Raw genomic sequence first — 20,586 nt, 5'->3', positions numbered from 1 at the left:
AAATTATATATATCTTGGATTAAAAAAACAGATCACTAATCAAATAATTTATCATTCAATTCTTGATGTTAACATTTCTTTAAGCTTTAATATAGATGGTTTACCACTGTACAAATCCAGCTCTACACAGCTGTGGCCTATTGTTGGTCGTATTAAAGGTTACAATCCGTTTTTGATTGGAATGTATTGTGGATCAATTAAACCTAAATGTCATTTATTTTTAAAAGATTTTTCAGATGAATTAAAAATACTAACAAGCTCTCCATTTGTAGTTAATGACAAAAGTTACATGGTTCAAATTTATGCTTTTATTTGTGATGCCCCTGCTCGCTCCTTATTAAAAGGTATAGTTAATCATACCGGTTATCATTCTTGTGAACGATGTACTATTGTTGGAAGATGTATATTAAATCGAATTGTTTTTTCTCATATAGAAGTAAATGTAGATTTGCGTACAAATATTGAATTTCTTGATTATACTTATGCTAACAGAGATCACAATGGAAGATGTCACCAACATGAAAAGTCTATATTCAGTGAAATAAATTCCCTTGATTTTATAAACATGTTTACTTTGGACTATATGCACCTTGTTTGTTTAGGAGCTACTCGGAGAATTCTATATTTTTTTAAGGGTGGGATTAAAGGAACTAATCATGGAAAAATTTCTTTAAACATGTTAGACCAAATTTCAAACAGTTTATTGCAGCTAAATGGAAAATTGCCCAGTGATTTTGCTAGACAGCCTAGGTCTCTCTCTGATTTAGATAGATGGAAAGCAACAGAATTACGTTCTTTTTTACTATATTACGGCATGATAGTGTTAAAAGACATCATTGATTTGCATACATATAAACATTTTTTAAGTTTATCAATATCAATACGGATTTTATGTGATAGTAATGCTGAGTTTCGAAAATCAAATTTAGAGAATGCTCGTCAGTTGATTAAATATTTTGTTATAAACTGAACCGAAATATTTGGTCAACTATTTTGTGTTTATAACATACATAGTCTTCTGCATATATGTGATGATGTTGCGTTTTACAATGCTCCGCTTGACAGTTTATCTGCTTTTCCGTTTGAAAATTTCTTATAGCAGATTAAAAGATTAGTTCGATCTAAACATAATCCTATATCACAAATATGTAAAAGGCTTGATGAAATCAATATTTTTAATAGGTTTGAGCAAAAAAAAACCAAAATTAATACCAACTTAAAAGATGGTTGCTTCTTAACCAAACATGGTGTGGTTTTCATAAAAGTTAATTTAGGGAATGATCAATACTCGTGCTTCTATTATAGAAAAGATTGTATGGATAATTATTTTACACACTTTTTAAACTCAAAGGATATAGATGTATATTTCTTAAGAAGTAATGTTCGACATGTTGTCAGAGTTAAACATAAAGATACTTTAGTTAACAAATGTGTTTGTTTACCAATAAAAGATGGCTTTGTTATTAGTAAACTGTTGCACAACATATGCTAAGCTAAACTTTGTAATTATCTATATCTACTTTTAATGTTCAATACATGCTATACACTAGAGTTGTGTTAGTTAACTAAAGGAATTTATATATATATGTATATATTTTATATATACATATATATTATTATTATTAGTAGTAGTATTGTTATTATTATTATTATTATTATTATTATTATTATTATTATTATTATTATTATTATTATTATTATTATTATTATTATTATTATTATTATTATTATTATTATTATTATTATTATTATTATTATTATTATTATTATTATTATTATTATTATTATTATTATTATTATTATTATTATTATTATTATTATTATTATTATTATTATTATTATTATTATTATTATTATTATTATTATTATTATTATTATTATTATTATTATTATTATTATTATTATTATTATTATTATTATTATTATTATTATTATTTTTATTAGTATTATTATTATTAGTATTATTATTAGTATAATTGCTTTTACTTTTTTTACTCTTTACTATAGCCATATAAGTATTTTCTTATATCTTTGGTGGCCCACACACACACACACACACACACACACACACACACACACACACACACACACACACACACACACACACACACACACACACACACACACACACACACACACACACACACACACACACACACACACACAGATATATATATATATATATATATATATATATATATATATATATATATATATATATATATATATATATATATATATATATATGAATCTTTCACAATTTACTTCGAAAGTTAAGGAGCTGCTCTCAATTATGAATATTAAAGAAGCAAGAACAGTCACAAGGAAGCGATCACAACCCAATACAAGGTAAGTTTGATGAGAGAACAGTTTTAAAATAAATTCTTCATTATAAATGTTGCTAATAAATTTTTTTTTATTTTTTATTATATAAAGTCTGTTTATTTATATTAACTGTAATAATAAACAATCTTATATGTTGACATCAGAAAATCTATGGATCATTTTTTCATTTTTTTGTTTTTGATTTTAGCCCAATAAAAAGACTTTATTCTGTAGTGACTATCATTGAAGATGAAAAACAAAAGAAAATGACTGTACCTGTGCATTGGGTAGATGAACTCAAAAGTATTGTATATTGGCCTCCGAAAGACAAAAAACAAATAAACTACTATATTAGTAATTGGTTTTCACCTGATAAAGGGTGGGGAGAATATATATTGTTAAAAATAAATCTTGACAAGGGAACAAAGGAGATGTGTGATATTTGCATGAAGTTTGACTCTGAGTCTTCAAATTCTGATTTTCAAGAAGCAGGTATTTTGTAAATTTAATACACATGCTTTTAAACTTTAAAATGTTTTTTTAAAATTAGTTTTGTCAGTTTTCTTTATTTAGGTACTTTATTGCAAGTACCTTATTAAAGTAATACAGTCTTGTGTATTCATTTTTTAATATCAATTTTAGAATGCAATAGTGAAACATATTGCAATCGTCTTTGGGTTAGAGAAAGTAGTCCTGACATTACAGTTGAAAAGGTTGCTGAATCGCCATTATTTTCTTCAACATCATTTTGTAAATCTCCTAGAAAACATCCTAAGATAGTATCTACTCAGAAATATCAAGAAGAGAACGTTTTGAATTCAAAATCATATCAAATCAATAAAAGTCAATCTAGTTTGTCCTCTGTTTGTCAACATGATTTGTTTTTGGAACCAGTTCAAAAAACCATTCCAAGAGGGATTGGTGGTACTTTTTTTTATGATGAACCACCAGCTAGCTTTAAAGCAATGGATGAAAGGCGTATGTTAATATTTATTGAACCTTGTATTGAAACTATGATTCTATTGAGTTTATATAAAATTTTTATTAAATTAGTTCTAACTTATTTATATTAGGTTTTCAATATGCAATATTTATGGAGTTAGCAAGTTTAAAATCTGAAATACAAAAATCTTTATGTTCAATGGAAAAGCTGGGAAGAAGAACTGAGCCTGAAGAAACCTTATTTTATATTTGTAAATCAAATGATATAAGAGAGTTTGATGAAAGAGAAACATTTTTAAATGATAAAGAAAAGTTTCATTTGTTGGTATGGTTTTTGTATATAATAATATATATAATATATGGTGCTTTTCTAAATAAATCTAATTGAATGGCATTGTTAATTTTATAATTTTTTTTGTCAATTAAAAAAATAGTAGTGATATTGATAATGATATTCTATAACTTTTGTAGGTCCGTCAACTTAAACAAATAGGTGGTAGTTCGATTTCAGCCTCAGTTAATAAAGTTTATGTCTAAAAGTGTTCAATCGCTATTTAACAAAGCAGGGAGACATGGCAAAAGATCATTTAGAAAAACATTATTGTATAAAGCTATTATTGGTAATTTTTAAATATTGATATAAAATTTTTTTTCTTGTGGAAGTGTGTGTATGAAACCGCTTTTGTATGTGCTTTAAAATGCATAAATTTATTTTATATTTTAGAAACATTAGTGTCACATTCAACAAAATCTGTTTTGGTTGATAAGTTAATAGGTGACCATTTGAAAAGAGCTCCAGATCGAATAGAATAACAAATAGTTTATTTAGTATTTTTATGTTCACATTATAAATGAATACAAAATAAATAAACTTTAAAAGTCTTAGTGTTACACCTAAGTTTCTTTTTGTTAAGGACTTTTTTTTTGGATAACATAAGTTATTTAACTTATAGATACAAAATGTTTTTTACTCAGTGGGCACGAGAATGTTTTGCAAATGTTTAGTAAACAATTAATGGTCGCTTGAGCAAGATTTATGTTTAAACACGTTAATAAACGTTTTAATTGTAATTTTTTTCTCAATTAGTTTATTATTTTACAAGTTCTTTACCACGACTGTTTTTTTTACAAAAAAATTTACTTAAAGAGACAAAAATTTTATGTGCACACAAAAATGTCCCAAATAATCTGTTTGTCCCAGAGCTATAACTTTTTGGTAAATTTGTAAGTGATATATGTGTGTGTGTGTGTGTGTGTGTATATATTTATATATATATAAATATATATATATATTTATATATATAAATATATATACATTTATATATATGTATATATATAATATATATATATATATATATATATATATATATATATATATATATATATATATATATATATATATATATGTATATATATATATATATATACATACATAGATATAAATATATATATATTGCATGTAATTTTTTTTTAAGATTTCATTTTAAGTATTTAAAAATGACCACCTACAAAGAAAGATATCATTGTAGAGTCTTAATACAGCTTTTTAAAATCGAGTATAGTAAAGAAACTGTTAACTGGCACCACACTCCGATGCGTTCTGCATCTCGCCACAGTCATAGAAGTTGATTTGTGAAAGAGATAGTTTGATCAAATAATAACAGAAGTAACTTCTTCTCAAATTGAGTTATCGACAGCTGGAATTGCCTACCAGGTGAGATGGTAAATGCTGAAAGCCTAAATGCTTTTAAGAATCAGTTGTTAAAATTATTATTCGCAATTATGAGTATCAAAGGTGCAGACATAGTTACAAGCAAATGAATGCAAGGTATGTTTGAGTTAAAAATATTCTATAAATAAATTTTTTAATAAATGTATGAAGCTATTTCTATTCATATTTGAATTAAACAGTGCAGCATATCACAGTTATTTGCACATAAGAGAAGCAAGTCCTATTTTTAAAGTGCAAAAAGTTGCTGAATGTAAGTTTATCAAAGAATGTCATCTGGTTTTATTAAACATTTTTTGTAAATAAATATTTTTTATCAAGTTTGAAAGTATTTCCAACGTTAATAAATAATATATGAAGTTTTTTTTCATCAAGTTTAAAAATCTACCCAAGAAGCATCACTTGAATTTATTGTTATGAGGAACTTTCATCAGGTTTTTTTTTTTTTTTTATTTTATTACATAATCAAATTATAACAAGGTTAAAAAAATTGTTAAATAAACTAAAAGTAAAGTGTAGAATTTACCATGAGTATAAATGTTTGTTCAAGTAACACCCTTTATATGTGCTAGTTGGAATCCATGAAAGATTTCTATAGTATTTCTGTTTTTAGAAACACTGGTGTCACATACAACGAAGTTCGATTCGGTCGATAAGTTGAAGATCATTTGAAGAGAGCTCTTGACAGAACAGTGTAACAATTATTTTATTACGTTTTTGTAGGCTTATTTGTAAATGTATGCTTTTTTTGTATGCTTATATTATAAATAAACAGAAAATTCAACATTTAGAAATTTATTAAATTATCGGGATCAAGGCTGTTGCTCCTAAATTTTCGTTTGTAAAAGATTTTTTTTCTGCATAACATAAGTTATTTACTGAAATAACTTATACTTAAATAAATCCATTTAGGATAATTCTTGAAAAGATTAAAACGTTTCATTTACACAATAAAAACCCATCAAAAAAACGTTTTCGTGAGACCTTTAAAAAACGTTCAAAAAACGTTTTTAGGAAAACGTCCGGTCACCGTTTCATATGAACGTTCAAAAAACCATTAAAAAACGTTTCACGGGACCTTTAAAAAACGTTTGCAAAACGTTTTTAGGAAAACGTCCGGTCACCGTTTCATATGAACGTTCAAAAAACCATTAAAAAACGTTTCACGGGACCTTTAAAAAACGTTTGCAAAACGTTCTTGTGCCCACTGGGCAGGTATAGGAGAGCCAGTTTCTTTTATTGTGTAGCTGTAGCTGCTACGGAATGTTTTGGGGACTGCCTGAATCTGTTTTCGCCTAATAGTGTTTTCTTCTTTTACAGAAATGCAACCCCTTAAATGTTTTGTTTCTCATGTTCGGCAAGCTCATTAAATTCTTTTAAAATATTACTCTTTTCTCCATCGTTAAACTTCTCTAGGAATTTGCACCTGCAGTCCACATAGTGCTGGCTCCTTTCATCAACATCCTTTCCCACGTGGTTTTTGTGCGCATCGCCTGTAAATATAAAGTTTACATTTTACATTAGGCTACAACATAAAATGAGTGAGGTGAAGAGGGCGTAATACTAATAGTATAGATAGGCTAATACTAAATCTAGTAACTAGATCTATAAACTATGAATTTAAAAAAAATCAAATTAAGATAGGGCCTACTATTTAAAAATAGAACTGAGAACTGTTTAATTCAATAGAAATAAATAACTAAGGCTAATATACGTATAATTTAAAACAGACTAGATCTAGATTTTACATAATATTAATAATAAAGTCCTCAAATCGCCGAAATTCTGCAGTGATAACAGTACTGAGTACAGTCTGTACAGCATGGAAGCCGAAATTATAGCATCATGCCTCATGACATGATTTAAAGTAAAGTGATTTTTTTTTTAAAATATAAGTTAGTATACATAGCTATCTTTAATTTCATTATTTTGATTACTCAATAAACAACATACCTGAAGCTTTGGCACGCTTTATTGCAGTCTTTGACCATTTATTTGGTGTAGATTTTCTTTTTTTCCCAGTTTTGTTTTCACTTTTCTCAACTACGGTGTCAGCCATTGTTGTTGAAAGTAACAGGAAGGGTGTGACTCTTTGGTGCATTCTTATTGGCTGGCAGTAATTTTGTGATTGGTTGGTAACAGTTAAGAACTTTTTTCCCTAAAGATCAGCAATTAAGAACTTTTTCTTCAAAATTTTACCAAAACAGCTGATGTATTGTATTCGATTTAAGCTACTTCGATACTTTTTCCATGCCCTAAATTTACAGGGATGGTTTAGGGGAGGTAATCAAATAATATACCGGTCTTAACTCATTTTTGAAAAAATGTAACTTAAGTACTTTTTCCACTGAGCCCTTCAATTATAAAACAGTTTTAAGGTGGTAGTATGGTCAAAATTCTAAAATCGCTTATTTTAACCAAAAAATATTGATTTTTTAAGATGATATTATAAATTTGCATAACGCATTTAAAGATTAGAAAAAAAAAAGAAAATTAAACTTTCACATACGGACCCATGTTTTGGGTTGCAAAACCTCAAAAAGTCAAAAGGCGCTGCGAGAAATATTGAGACAATGGTAGATGCTATAAAACTCAAACTTTTAGTATTTACTTATAATATATCAAAGAACTCATGGAAGCAAAGTTATACAGTTATCTTAAAGCACCAAGGAGATACAACATATACAGATGGGTCAAAGTTTACCCCAAAACAGCCCCCTTTTGGAGCCCACAACTCTGTAAAAAAAAAAAAAAAATGTTAAAAAAATATACTGCTTCAATGAGTTCATCATATGCTATTACAACTGTACAAAAGTTTAAAGCACCATAACAGGTAGTTCCCTAGTTATTTATCGCAGCGTGCTAAAAAATGCCATTCTGAGAAATCAGCAATTTAAGACAACCAACATAGAAAAAAACATGTTAAAATATCAAATAAGCTCTCATTTTAATTCTAAAGATTTGTAAATACTCCTCAATGTATTAGCAGTTGTAAACTAAGTTTTTCATGAGTTCTAATTTTTTAAGTACCATACAAAAGTTTTTTTTAAGGCTTCATTATTGTTTTGAGTTTTTCCTTGAAGACAACTTTCTAACAAGTTTTCATCAGATAAATCAATAAATATTGGTTTAATTATTTCCCCTAAAACAGTAGGCAGTCCTGGTTTTTCTTTATAAACATTTGTTTTAACAATTTTGTCTGCTTGGTATTTGCACCAAGTGTAAATTGTTTGAGTACACATTGCATGTCTTACATTAGAAAATGATGCCTCAGAGCAATGAAATAATACAGCTCCAATAGCCTTTTTTAGTTCATAAACAGACTTCCCACAGCATTGACGAATCGCAATTCTAAAATAATTTTGTAACTTGTTAATTTTTTTGTCTGTAAAACGACCAACACCCCCTAATCTTTTACCATCACTTAATAAGCTTTTATTAGTTGCTTTTAACTTTCTTAGTCTTGCTCCAACTCTTTTTTTAAAATATGACCTACACATTCAAGTTTGATTATTTTTTTTCCATCATATGGATTCTGTTTTTGAAACAGAATTTAAACATGTCGGAAAATGCTTTAGAGTCACCGTCTCCAAGATAATTTATATATCTTAATTCTCTTTCTAAAACAGAAGCATTAAAACACGCGACAAGTCCTGCTGGTTCCATAGTTCTGGCAGATCCAGTATGATTAAAGTGACAGTCATTCTTATGTTTTTGCATAAACTCTACATACTCATCAAAATTAAACTTATACTCCCAGAGTTCACAAGCTTTACATTTTTTTGTGCGAACACGATAGTTAAGGCATTTTCCTGTTTTAACTACAGTAATAGTTACTTTACCATTTAAAGAGCTATTTCCTCGTTTCTGCCATGTGCCATCACAAGAAACAGTAATATCTGAAATTCCAGTATCATCTCTTACTGTAAACTCAAGAGCTGCATTGATCATCGATTGTGTTGCAACATATTTACATAATAGCGATATTTTATTTTGAACATCATTAAATGTGGTTTTTGAAGTGGAGGTGGAAGGTTTAAAAAATCACATGGTTTTTCTAATGCACTATGTCCTTTTCCAATTTCACGTATTTCAATTACTGAAAGTAAATTTATGTCAAAAGATTTTTAAAAAATTTTACTTAACACCCTTTTACTGGTATAGAACTTTGTATTCATAAACAGTGCAACTCAATAGCAAGAAAGAACTTAAACCTTTTATTTTTATGATATATATTCATGTTGATAAACATGCTCTCACAGTCAGGGCATGTTTCAACTAAGAAAAGAATTTCTACAATAATATCAACATCAATTAAAACATAGCTAGACTCATTGTTATTACTTTGAGGATGTGGAATAGCTTCATTATTGGAAATAAGATTGCTGGTTAATGTTGTAAAGTTAGGGAAAATGCTTAAAATACTTAACAAGAAATGGCCAAGGGATCCAAGAGGAGTCGGTGAAAGCCTCGAATTTGGCCACATTTGACCCAAATTTCGACGTTTTGTATGGAAATTGAGCCAAAAACGGGGTTTTGTCGCCAAATCCGGTATTTGCCAGCCTCTCTGTTGATTGTCTTTGTCATTTTCGTGCTCAGCCTGATAGGTTACAACAGAAAATGTCCAAAGGCTCCAAGAAATCTCAGTGAAAGGCTCCAACTTGACGAAATAATCACAGAATTGACATTACAAGCAAATTCTAAGCATTTCTGTGCATTTATCGCCAAATTCGGTACTTACCACTGAATGGCTTGATGCCCTTGGGCATTTTTTTGCTCAGCCTGATAGGATACAACAGAATATGGCCAAGGGATCCAATGGGAGTCGGTGAAAGCCTCGAATTTGGCCACATTTGGCCCGAATTTCGACGTTTTGTATGGAAATTGAGCGAAAAACGGTGTTTTGTCGCCAAATCCGGTACTTACAAGCCTCTCTGTTGATTGTCTTTGTCATTTTCGTGCTCAGCCTGATAGGTTACAACAGAATATGTCCAAAGGCTCCAAGAAATCTCGGTGAAAAACTCCAATTTGACGAAATAATCACAGAATTGACATTACAAGCAAATTCTAAGCATTTCTGTGCATTTGTCGCAAAAATCGGTACTTACCACTGAATTGCTTGATGCCCTTGGGCATTTTTTTGCTCAGCCTGACAGGATACAACAGAATATGGCCAAGGGATCCAATGGGAGTCGGTGAAAGCCTCGAATTTGGCCACATTTGGCCCAAATTTCGACGTTTTGTATGAAAATTGAGCCAAAAACGGGGTTTTGTCGCCAAATCCGGTACTTGCCAGCCTCTCTGTTGATTGTCTTTGTCATTTTCGTGCTCAGCCTGACAGGATACAAAAAAATAGGGCCGAGGGATCCAAGAGGAGTCGGTGAAAGCCTCGAATTTGGCCACATTTGGCCCAAATTTCGACGTTTTGTATGGAAATTGAGCCAAAAACGGGGTTTTGTCGCCAAATCCGGTACTTGCCAGCCTCTCTGTTGATTGTCTTTGTCATTTTCGTGCTCAGCCTGATAGGTTACAACAGAATATGTCCAAAGGCTCCAAGAAATCTCGGTGAAAGGCTCCAATTTGACGAAATAATCACAGAATAGACATTACAAGCAAATTTTAAGCATTTCTGTGCATTTGTCGCAAAAATCGGTACATACCACTGAATTGCTTGATGCCCTTGGTCATTTTTTTGCTCAGCCTGACAGGATACAACAGAATATGGCCAAGGGATCCAATGGGAGTCGGTGAAAGCCTCGAATTTGGCCACATTTGGCCCAAAATTCGACGTTTTGTATGGAAATTGAGCCAAAAACGGGGTTTTGTCGCCAAATCCGGTACTTGCCAGCCTCTCTGTTGATTGTCTTTGTCATTTTCGTGCTCAGCCTGATAGGTTACAACAGAATATGTCCAAAGGCTCCAAGAAATCTCGGTGAAAGGCTCCAATTTGACAAAATAATCACAGAATCGACATAACAAGCAAATTATAAGCATTTCTGTGCATTTGTCGCAAAAATCGGTACTTACCACTGAATTGCTTGATGCCCTTGAGCATTTTTTTGCTCAGCCTGACAGGATACAACAGAATATGGCCAAGGGATCCAATGGGAGTCGGTGAAAATATCGAATTTGGCCACATTTGGCCCAAATTTCGACGTTTTGTATGGAAATTGAGCCAAAAACGGGGTTTTGTCGCCAAATCCGGTACTTGCCAGCCTCTCTGTTGATTGTCTTTGTCATTTTCGTGCTCAGTCTGACAGGATACAAGAAAATAGGGCCAAGGGATCCAAGAGGAGTCGGTGAAAGCTTCGAATTTGGCCATATTTGGCCCAAATTTCGACGTTTTGTATGGAAATTGAGCCAAAAACGGGGTTTTGTCGCCACATCCGGTACTTGTTAGCCTCTCTGTTGATTGTCTTTGTCATTTTCGTGCTCGGCCTGATAGGTTACAACAGAATATGTCCAAAGGCTCCAGGAAATCTCGGTGAAAGGCTCCAATTTGACGAAATAATCACAGAATTGACATTACAAGCAAATTCATTTCTGTGCATTTGTCGCAAAATTCGGTACTTACCACTGAATTGCTTGATGCCCTTGGGCATTTTTTTGCTCAGCCTGACAGGATACAACAGAATATGGCCAAGGGATCCAATGGGAGTCGGTGAAAGCCTCGAATTTGGCCACATTTGGCCCAAATTTCGACGTTTTGTATGAAAATTGAGCCAAAAACGGGGTTTTGTCGCCAAATCCGGTACTTGCCAGCCTCTCTGTTGATTGTCTTTGTCATTTTCGTGCTCAGCCTGACAGGATACAAAAAAATAGGGCCGAGGGATCCAAGAGGAGTCGGTGAAAGCCTCGAATTTGGCCACATTTGGCCCAAATTTCGACGTTTTGTATGGAAATTGAGCCAAAAACGGGGTTTTGTCGCCAAATCCGGTACTTGCCAGCCTCTCTGTTGATTGTCTTTGTCATTTTCGTGCTCAGCCTGATAGGTTACAACAGAATATGTCCAAAGGCTCCAAGAAATCTCGGTGAAAGGCTCCAATTTGACGAAATAATCACAGAATAGACATTACAAGCAAATTTTAAGCATTTCTGTGCATTTGTCGCAAAAATCGGTACATACCACTGAATTGCTTGATGCCCTTGGTCATTTTTTTGCTCAGCCTGACAGGATACAACAGAATATGGCCAAGGGATCCAATGGGAGTCGGTGAAAGCCTCGAATTTGGCCACATTTGGCCCAAAATTCGACGTTTTGTATGGAAATTGAGCCAAAAACGGGGTTTTGTCGCCAAATCCGGTACTTGCCAGCCTCTCTGTTGATTGTCTTTGTCATTTTCGTGCTCAGCCTGATAGGTTACAACAGAATATGTCCAAAGGCTCCAAGAAATCTCGGTGAAAGGCTCCAATTTGACAAAATAATCACAGAATCGACATAACAAGCAAATTATAAGCATTTCTGTGCATTTGTCGCAAAAATCGGTACTTACCACTGAATTGCTTGATGCCCTTGAGCATTTTTTTGCTCAGCCTGACAGGATACAACAGAATATGGCCAAGGGATCCCATGGGAGTCGGTGAAAATATCGAATTTGGCCACATTTGGCCCAAATTTCGACGTTTTGTATGGAAATTGAGCCAAAAACGGGGTTTTGTCGCCAAATCCGGTACTTGCCAGCCTCTCTGTTGATTGTCTTTGTCATTTTCGTGCTCAGTCTGACAGGATACAAGAAAATAGGGCCAAGGGATCCAAGAGGAGTCGGTGAAAGCTTCGAATTTGGCCATATTTGGCCCAAATTTCGACGTTTTGTATGGAAATTGAGCCAAAAACGGGGTTTTGTCGCCACATCCGGTACTTGTTAGCCTCTCTGTTGATTGTCTTTGTCATTTTCGTGCTCGGCCTGATAGGTTACAACAGAATATGTCCAAAGGCTCCAGGAAATCTCGGTGAAAGGCTCCAATTTGACGAAATAATCACAGAATTGACATTACAAGCAAATTCATTTCTGTGCATTTGTCGCAAAATTCGGTACTTACCACTGAATTGCTTGATGCCCTTGGGCATTTTTTTGCTCAGTCTGACAGGATACAACAGAATATGGCCAAGGGATCCAATGGGAGTCGGTGAAAGCCTCGAATTTGGCCACATTTTGCCCGAATTTCGACGTTTTGTATGGAAATTGAGCCAAAAACGGGGTTTTGTCGCCAAATCCGGTACTTGCCAGCCTCTCTGTTGATTGTCTTTGTCATTTTCGTGCTCAGCCTGACAGGATACAAGAAAATAGGGCCAAGGGATCCAAGAGGAGTCGGTGAAAGCCTCGAATTTGGCCACATTTGGCCTAAATTTCGACGTTTTGTATGGAAATTGAGCCAAAAACGGGGTTTTGTCGCCAAATCCGGTACTTGCCAGCCTCTCTGTATATTGTCTTTGTCATTTTCGTGCTCAGTCTGACAGGATACAAGAAAATAGGGCCAAGGGATCCAAGAGGAGTTGGTGAAAGCCTCGAATTTGGCCACATTTGGCCTAAATTTCGACGTTTTGTATGGAAATTGAGCCAAAAACGGGGTTTTGTCGCCAAATCCGGTACTTGCCAGGCTCTCTGTTGATTGTCTTTGTCATTTTCGTGCTCAGCCTGACAGGATACAACAGAATATGGCCAAGGGATCCAATGGGAGTCGGTGAAAGTCTCGAATTTGGCCACATTTGGCCTAAATTTCGACGTTTTGTATGGAAATTGAGCCAAAAACGGGGTTTTGTCGCAAAATCCGGTACTTGCCAGCCTCTCTGTTGATTGTCTTTGTCATTTTCGTGCTCAACCTGATAGGTTACAACAGAATATGTCCAAAGGATCCAAGAAATCTCGGTGAAAGGCTCCAATTTGACGAAATAATCACAGAATCGACATTACAAGCAAATTCTAAGCATTTCTGTGCATTTTTCGCAAAAATCGGTACTTACCACTGAATTGCTTGATGCCCTTGGGCATTTTTTTGCTCAGCCTGACAGGATACAACAGAATATGGCCAAGGGATCCAATGGGAGTCGGTGAAAGCTTCGAATTTGGCCACATTTGGCCCAAATTTCGACGTTTTGTATGGAAATTGAGCCAAAAACGGGGTTTTGTCGCCAAATCCGATACTTGCCAGCCACTCTGTTGATTGTCTTTGTCATTTTCGTGCTCAGCCTGACAGGATACAAGAAAATAGGGCCAAGGGATCCAAGAGGAGTTGCTGAAAGACTCGAATTTCGCCACATTTGGGCCAAATTTCGACGTTTTGTATGGAAAATGAGCTAAAAACGGGGTTTTGTCGCCAAATCCGGTACTTGCCAGCCTCTCTGTTGATTGTCTTTGTCATTTTCGTGCTCAGCCTGATAGGTTACAACAGAATATGTCCAAAGGCTCCAAGAAATCTCGGTGAAAGGCTCCAATTTGACGAAATAATCACAGAATTGACATTACAAGCAAATTCTAAGCATTTCTGTGCATTTGTCGCAAAAATCGGTACTTACCACTGAATTGCTTGATGCCATTGCGCATTTTTTTGCTCAGCCTGACAGGATACAACAGAATATGGCCAAGGGATCCAATGGGAGTTGGTGAAAGCCTCGAATTTTGCCACATTTGGCCCAAATTTCGAGGTTTTGTATGGAAATTGAGCCAAAAACGGGGTTTTGTCGCCAAATCCGGTACTTGCCAGCCTCTCTGTTGATTGTCTTTGTCATTTTCGTGCTCAGCATGACAGGATACAAGAAAATAGGGCCAAGGGAACTACTAAGACTTGCCGATTCTGGCGCATTAACATTTTTGTTAAATACTTAATGAATTCAAGATGGCGTCATGTTTTGCGCATGCTCATGGGTATTTTTGCGCATGCTCATGGATATTTTTTGCGCATGCTCATGGATATTTTTTGCGCATGCTCATGGGTATTTTTGCGTATTTCCATTTTTGTGGATTTTGATAATGAGATGACATAATGAAAAAAAGGTTGTGAATGACTTAATTTATTCTTTGTAGTTCAAGTATGGAAAAAGATGTTTATATTTTTCTCTCCGCGTTTCTCTAATTCTTTGTGCATGTTGTTTTTGTGTTGATCATCGTATTTTTCTATTCTACGGTAAACGATAGTGACGTATATATTGTGAAGATGTAAATTTTATATATCTGAAAATATATAAAATAGTTTTTAATGTGAATCTAAGAGTTCAGACGGGGCAGGTTTTTTAATTTTATATTTATAATGTCTTGCTAGCATTTGTTTTTGATAATTTAAATTTTGTTCTTTTTCTTCAATTCTCATTATGCGCATCTGATCATATTTCCACGACTCTATTTTACCTTTTTTTAGTTCATTTAATTTTTCTATTTCTTTTAACAATTTTTTATACTGTAGATATGCTTTAAACTCTCTACAAACTGCTTTGGAATCTTTATCAAGATGAATACGTTTTCTGATATATTGATCATAATTTTCGGAGCTGTATGTATGGTAGCTGTTTGATCTTTTATCAAAATATTTAAAGGAGTATGTCATTTTTTATAGCAAGAAAAAATTTATTTATATCATTTTAAAAAGTTTTTTTTCTTTGTACAATTTACAAGAGTTTATTCATAGAATAGCACCTAAAAAGGGAATGCTATTAAAGGGTGAGTTTGGTCCGAGAAGCAAACCAGCTCCGATAGATTCATATCCTCTTCCGCTTTTAACGTAAACTCCGTCTTTGAATGATCCTCCTTTAGGCCAGGGTGTTAAAAATAATCCGTTTCCTCTGTGCGTTCCCATTTTCATTCCATTTCCATTCTTTTTCAAATAAACGATACCTCTTCCTGCAATTTTATCAACCATAGCAGAACCTGCAGAAGATCCTACGCCTGCTAACAATCCGAAGGCAAGAGCTGGAACTACTCTTGTTGCAAGTGTACTACCCAACATACCTAATAAAGGTAGAAGAGCTCCAATAAATCCTCCTTTCACATTTGCGTTATGTTCCAATTGGGTTTTGCTCATTTTAATGGTGACTCCAACTCCTCGATGGAGAGCGTCCAAAAGTTTTCGATGTTGATTTTGTGTTACAAGTAAAACGTCGTTTCCATTAAAATCATCTTTTGAAATACGGATGCTCACAGGTTTACCTGCTATCATTGATTTTTTTATTTTTTCAATCTGTCCCTGAGACACATTTAATTTAACACTAACATATTTGCTCATTTTTAAATGTGAGAAAAAATATTTATTTCACTTCTCGAATGAGATAACGGATTGTAATGTCCTCTCCACGAAAATCAACCAAATTTCCATTTTGATCAACAACGCGAGTGATCATTGTAGAAATTTCTGGAACCTTAACAGGGAGGAAAGTCAAATGAGTGGGTCTTTCGATGATTTTAAAACCAGGACCAACAGCTGGATAAAAAGAGTAGATGCAATTGAGTGGGGTTCCGTTGACGTAAGCAGACCCGATGACGTTGTTGAGGATTCTGATCGTGTTGATGCTTGAAATTCTAACAATATCGTCAGACTCGTATGTTGAATTGGAGTCCAATTGTCTTTTTGTAAATCCTAAAAGTGGGGCGATGCTGTTATCCACGTTCAAATCCATCAAATAATTCATTCCAAGTGTGATGCTTGATTTTAAAGTGTTTAAATTGGCTTCTATTTTTATGTTATCGGGAGAGTAGCTGATTTTATTTGCTGTGACGTAGCTGGAGCTTTGAGACGCATAATTTTTTATTGTGTTTGAGACAGTCTTTTGTAAATAATTGTTGATGTCTTTGATGTCGTAGCTACCGTCTGGAATGACGACGTTTTCCCAATGAACTCCATTGTTCATGCTATACCGGAAAGAATTGTTTTTGCTGATGATGTTTGGAAAGCTGTTGTACGTCTCAAGCCCAAAAAAAGCCATTTCATAAGTTTTTCCTTTGTCAAAAACGATTTTGTCTAAAAATTCTGTTATGATTACGTTGGAATTTCCATCCACGTCGATGATTATGCTTGACATTTTTTATTATGTAACATTTTTTAAATGGCTTCTTTTGGAAAATAAAAAGTGTCAAATCCGCTTCGATATTTTCCATTGTCTTTTTTTGACGACAAATCAATCACCGCAAATCCGTGAGGTTCAGACCAGCAATGATTGCAAAAGGCTTTAAAATCTTCTATTTTCATATCGGTAGATACATGATCTCGATAAATGTGATCAATGTTTTTTGAGTCTTGAGGGAAGAGGCAAATAAAGTTGGTGTTTTCTCTGATCGTTTGTCTTGGGAGCATGAAATAATTTTGAGCGAGGTAAAAGCAGTCGACGTTAGAGTGTCTTCCTCGGATGTAATATTTTTCACATTTGTTTTGTTTGGTCAATTGCAAATCGTCAAAGATCATTAAATTGTTTTTGGATGAATCAAGATCTTCAGGATTAGGCACATCGTCAGCCGTTTCAAAAAATTCGCACTCCATGCCCTCGGTTTCGGAAAAATTTTTTGAAAGATCGTTGATAACACATTCAGGATCTAGTTTCAATTTTTCAATTTCGGTTTGTACCTTGAACAAGTCGAGAATTATTTTTTTTGGTAATTTTTTTTCGAACGAACTTTTTAGTATTTTGTACTCGGGTTGGAAAAGAGATTTTCCAAAAACTTGCAAATGGTTATAATCCAACCATCCAGGTCTGAGCAATAAATTGAGAAGCAACGTTGTTTTTCCACATCCGGATTTCCCAACGATGATTCCTCGAATGCTTCTCGGTAAAAGCTTGTTGTTGTTTCTTTTGATTTTTCCAATATTCCATGACAAATCAGACACTTCCATTTTTAGTCTAAAAATATTTTTTTTAAATAAAATGTATTGTGTTAAATGCAAAAGGAAAACAGAAACGAATCATTTGAGAAACGAAATCACAAAAAACAACAGGCATATGGTTAAAGGGGCTTGTAACGTTTGCGGAACGACCAAATGTAAGTTTGTTTCTTCGCATGCGGCAAAAGGAGGAGACTTGGTAGAAACGATTAACAATTTTTCAAAAAAAATAAAGCTTCCATGGGCAAAATTTCCAGGAGAAATGCACATTCCAGGAATGAATTTTGCAGGACCTGGCACAAACTTGGACAAAAGACTCACATCCACAGACATGTATCAAGAGTGGAGCAAACCGGTAGATCGAGTGGACAATGCAGCATACCATCACGATTTAGCTTATAAATATTTAAACGACGTTCAAAGCAGAAATTTGGCAGATCAAATGATGCTTGAAGAAATGAACTCCATTCCAAACCCTACTCAAAAAGAGATAAACGAAAGAAAACTGATCACTCCCATCATCAAAGCCAAAGCTAAATTCGGTCTAGGTGTATCTGTTAAAAAAAAGCACCGGAGAACCTGAAATGGACGGATCAACTTGCAAACGAGCTTCATAAACCAGTCATTCATCATTTTAAAAGAAGAAAAGTGTTTGTGAACGACATGGATGAAATATGGGCTGCAGATTTGGTTGACATGCAATCGTTTTCAAAATTCAACAACGGGGTAAAATATTTGCTCATGGTGATCGACGTGTTTTCAAAGTATGGATGGATTGTTCCGTTAAAGAGTAAAACTGGAGTTGATGTAGCTAACGCTCTAAGCAAAATATTTGAGGAGAGAAGGTGTACAAAGATGTGGGTGGATAAAGGTAAAGAGTTTTATAACAAGCATGTACAAGCTCTAGGCGTGCAATTATACTCCACTGAAAACGAGGAAAAAAGTTCTGTTGTCGAGCGATGAAATAGAACGATGAAAGAGAGAATGTTTAAATATTTTTCATCCAACAACACCAATAAATACATTGACGTATTAGATGAAATGGTTGATAACTACAACCACACAAAACACTCTTCCATCAAAATGACTCCAGTGGAAGCTAGCGATAAAAAGAATAAATATAGGGTTTGGATGAGCCTGAATGGAAAGACGCAAACAGAAAGAGCAGAACCAAAATTTTCAATGGGAGACAAAGTGAGGATCGTAAAAAAGAAGTCTCATTTTGAAAAGGGGTATACACCGAGATGGACTGAAGAGGTTTTTACCGTGTCAAAAGTTCAGCATACGAATCCAACCACGTATAAAATCGCTGATGCTAACGGTGAAGAAATTAAAGGTACGTTTTATGAACAAGAAATGCAAAAGACCAATCAAGACATATTTAGAATTGAAAAAGTCATTCGAAAGCAAAAGAACAGATCTTTAGTCAAATGGAAAGGATATCCAGATTCATTCAACTCGTGGGTGGATAATGAAGAATTGATACGTTTGCAAAAATAGTCGTTTTGTATGGCAAGAAAAAAATTTTTGATTTTGAGTTAAATAAAATCTTGTATATAGAAAAGAAATGAATGCGATGATTGAATTAATAAATGTGTCTGAAATTGCTATGTATAAGCGCATGAGAGATAATGATTTGCATATGTTCATGTCTAGGTATCAATTGTTGTTGAATGAATTACGTTGTAGTATGTATGAAGCAGAGAATTTAGATGATATGAATGATATCCTTAAAAAGATGGAAAATCTTCATACTAAATTGGCTGATGATTATTTAGAAGTACAAGATGAATATCGTTGGGATAGAGAAAATATGAAATTGAGAACAACCAAGAATAACTTGAAGTTTTGCTACCGTAAAATGAGTGAAATAATTCAAATGATGATAAAGTTAATTCCTTAGTCAAAAGGTTAGGATAATAAAGAAGTGAAAAAAATTTTTATTTTGAGTTAAATAAAAATCTTGTATATAGAAAAGAAATGAATTTTATTACAATTGGAAATTTTGATGAGAGCAAATTATCAGTTGGAGAAATTTACGCAGCGACAAAACCAGTAGTCTATCAAAAAGTACCAGTAAAATATTCTTATCCAAGTGGAGATGGTCCTCTTGTATTACGAACACCTATATTATTTTCGTATGGTGTGTGTGAGAATAAAGATCCGACAACACAAAAATTGACTGGGTATTCCATGTCCTTTGTTTGCTTTGATGCTAAAAAGGGTAAAACTGAAGAAGAAGCAAATTTTATTAGTACAATGGAAAAGATTACTTTGTTTATTAGAGGTGAAGTAGATAAATTGTCAGCCAAACTTAAAAAAGGAGGAAGAAAAAAGCAAATTAATTCAGACGAATTGAGTATTTTAAAATATAAGCCTGATCATCCTGAAGCAGCGCCAGTGTTTTATGCTAAAATGTATATTACTAAAAGATCTAAAAATTTCCATGAATCCGCAAGCGAATTTAAAAATGAAGACGAAATATTCATTACTTCTACATTTCATAGAAGGAAAACAGCTCTTGATATAAAAAATGGAGTCAAAGGAGAACGTAGTAATAAAAATTTGGTCAACTCTTCTGGATATGATTTTATCAACCAACGATGTTACGCTATTGGAGGACTTAGAATTGAGGGGGTGTATATTGGTCCTTCGATTGTGTCTATTCAAGTTAAACTGGTCGAGGTAGTCATCGTGAAAAATGCATCTTTGTCTCATAGCATCATGATGTGTGAAGACTTGGATTTAGAGGTAAAAGAATTAGACGAGGAAATGTAAAGCACAAAAAA

At 33.5% G+C, this 20,586-nt stretch overlaps 1 long non-coding RNA gene and 2 pseudogenes across 2 annotated transcripts; 2 read left to right on the top strand and 1 right to left on the bottom strand.

Annotated features, from left to right (window-relative positions):
* The first annotated feature begins 48 nt into the window (after nt 1-48).
* LOC149882957 (uncharacterized) lies at nt 49-4,372 on the top strand (annotated as a pseudogene). The gene is made up of 8 exons (XR_016456535.1): nt 49-344; nt 435-536; nt 2,274-2,349; nt 2,534-2,817; nt 2,968-3,303; nt 3,399-3,592; nt 3,739-3,887; nt 3,992-4,372. The product of XR_016456535.1 is annotated as an uncharacterized LOC149882957 (transcript).
* Nucleotides 4,373-4,716: 344 nt separating this feature from the next.
* On the top strand, nt 4,717-5,790 carry LOC149882956 (uncharacterized). The gene is made up of 3 exons (XR_016456513.1): nt 4,717-5,095; nt 5,372-5,430; nt 5,610-5,790. It is a non-coding gene; the product is annotated as an uncharacterized LOC149882956 (long non-coding RNA).
* Nucleotides 5,791-8,010: 2,220 nt separating this feature from the next.
* LOC149882955 (uncharacterized) lies at nt 8,011-9,482 on the bottom strand (annotated as a pseudogene).
* Between the last annotated feature and the right edge of the window lie 11,104 nt (nt 9,483-20,586).

This window comes from Hydra viridissima, unplaced genomic scaffold (genome assembly GCF_058129835.1).
Source record: "Hydra viridissima isolate aposymbiotic clone 2 unplaced genomic scaffold, HvirCarnegie_v1 scaffold_10, whole genome shotgun sequence".
NCBI classification, from domain to species: domain Eukaryota; kingdom Metazoa; phylum Cnidaria; class Hydrozoa; order Anthoathecata; family Hydridae; genus Hydra; species Hydra viridissima.
This window is presented reverse-complemented; position numbering and strand designations above follow the sequence as displayed.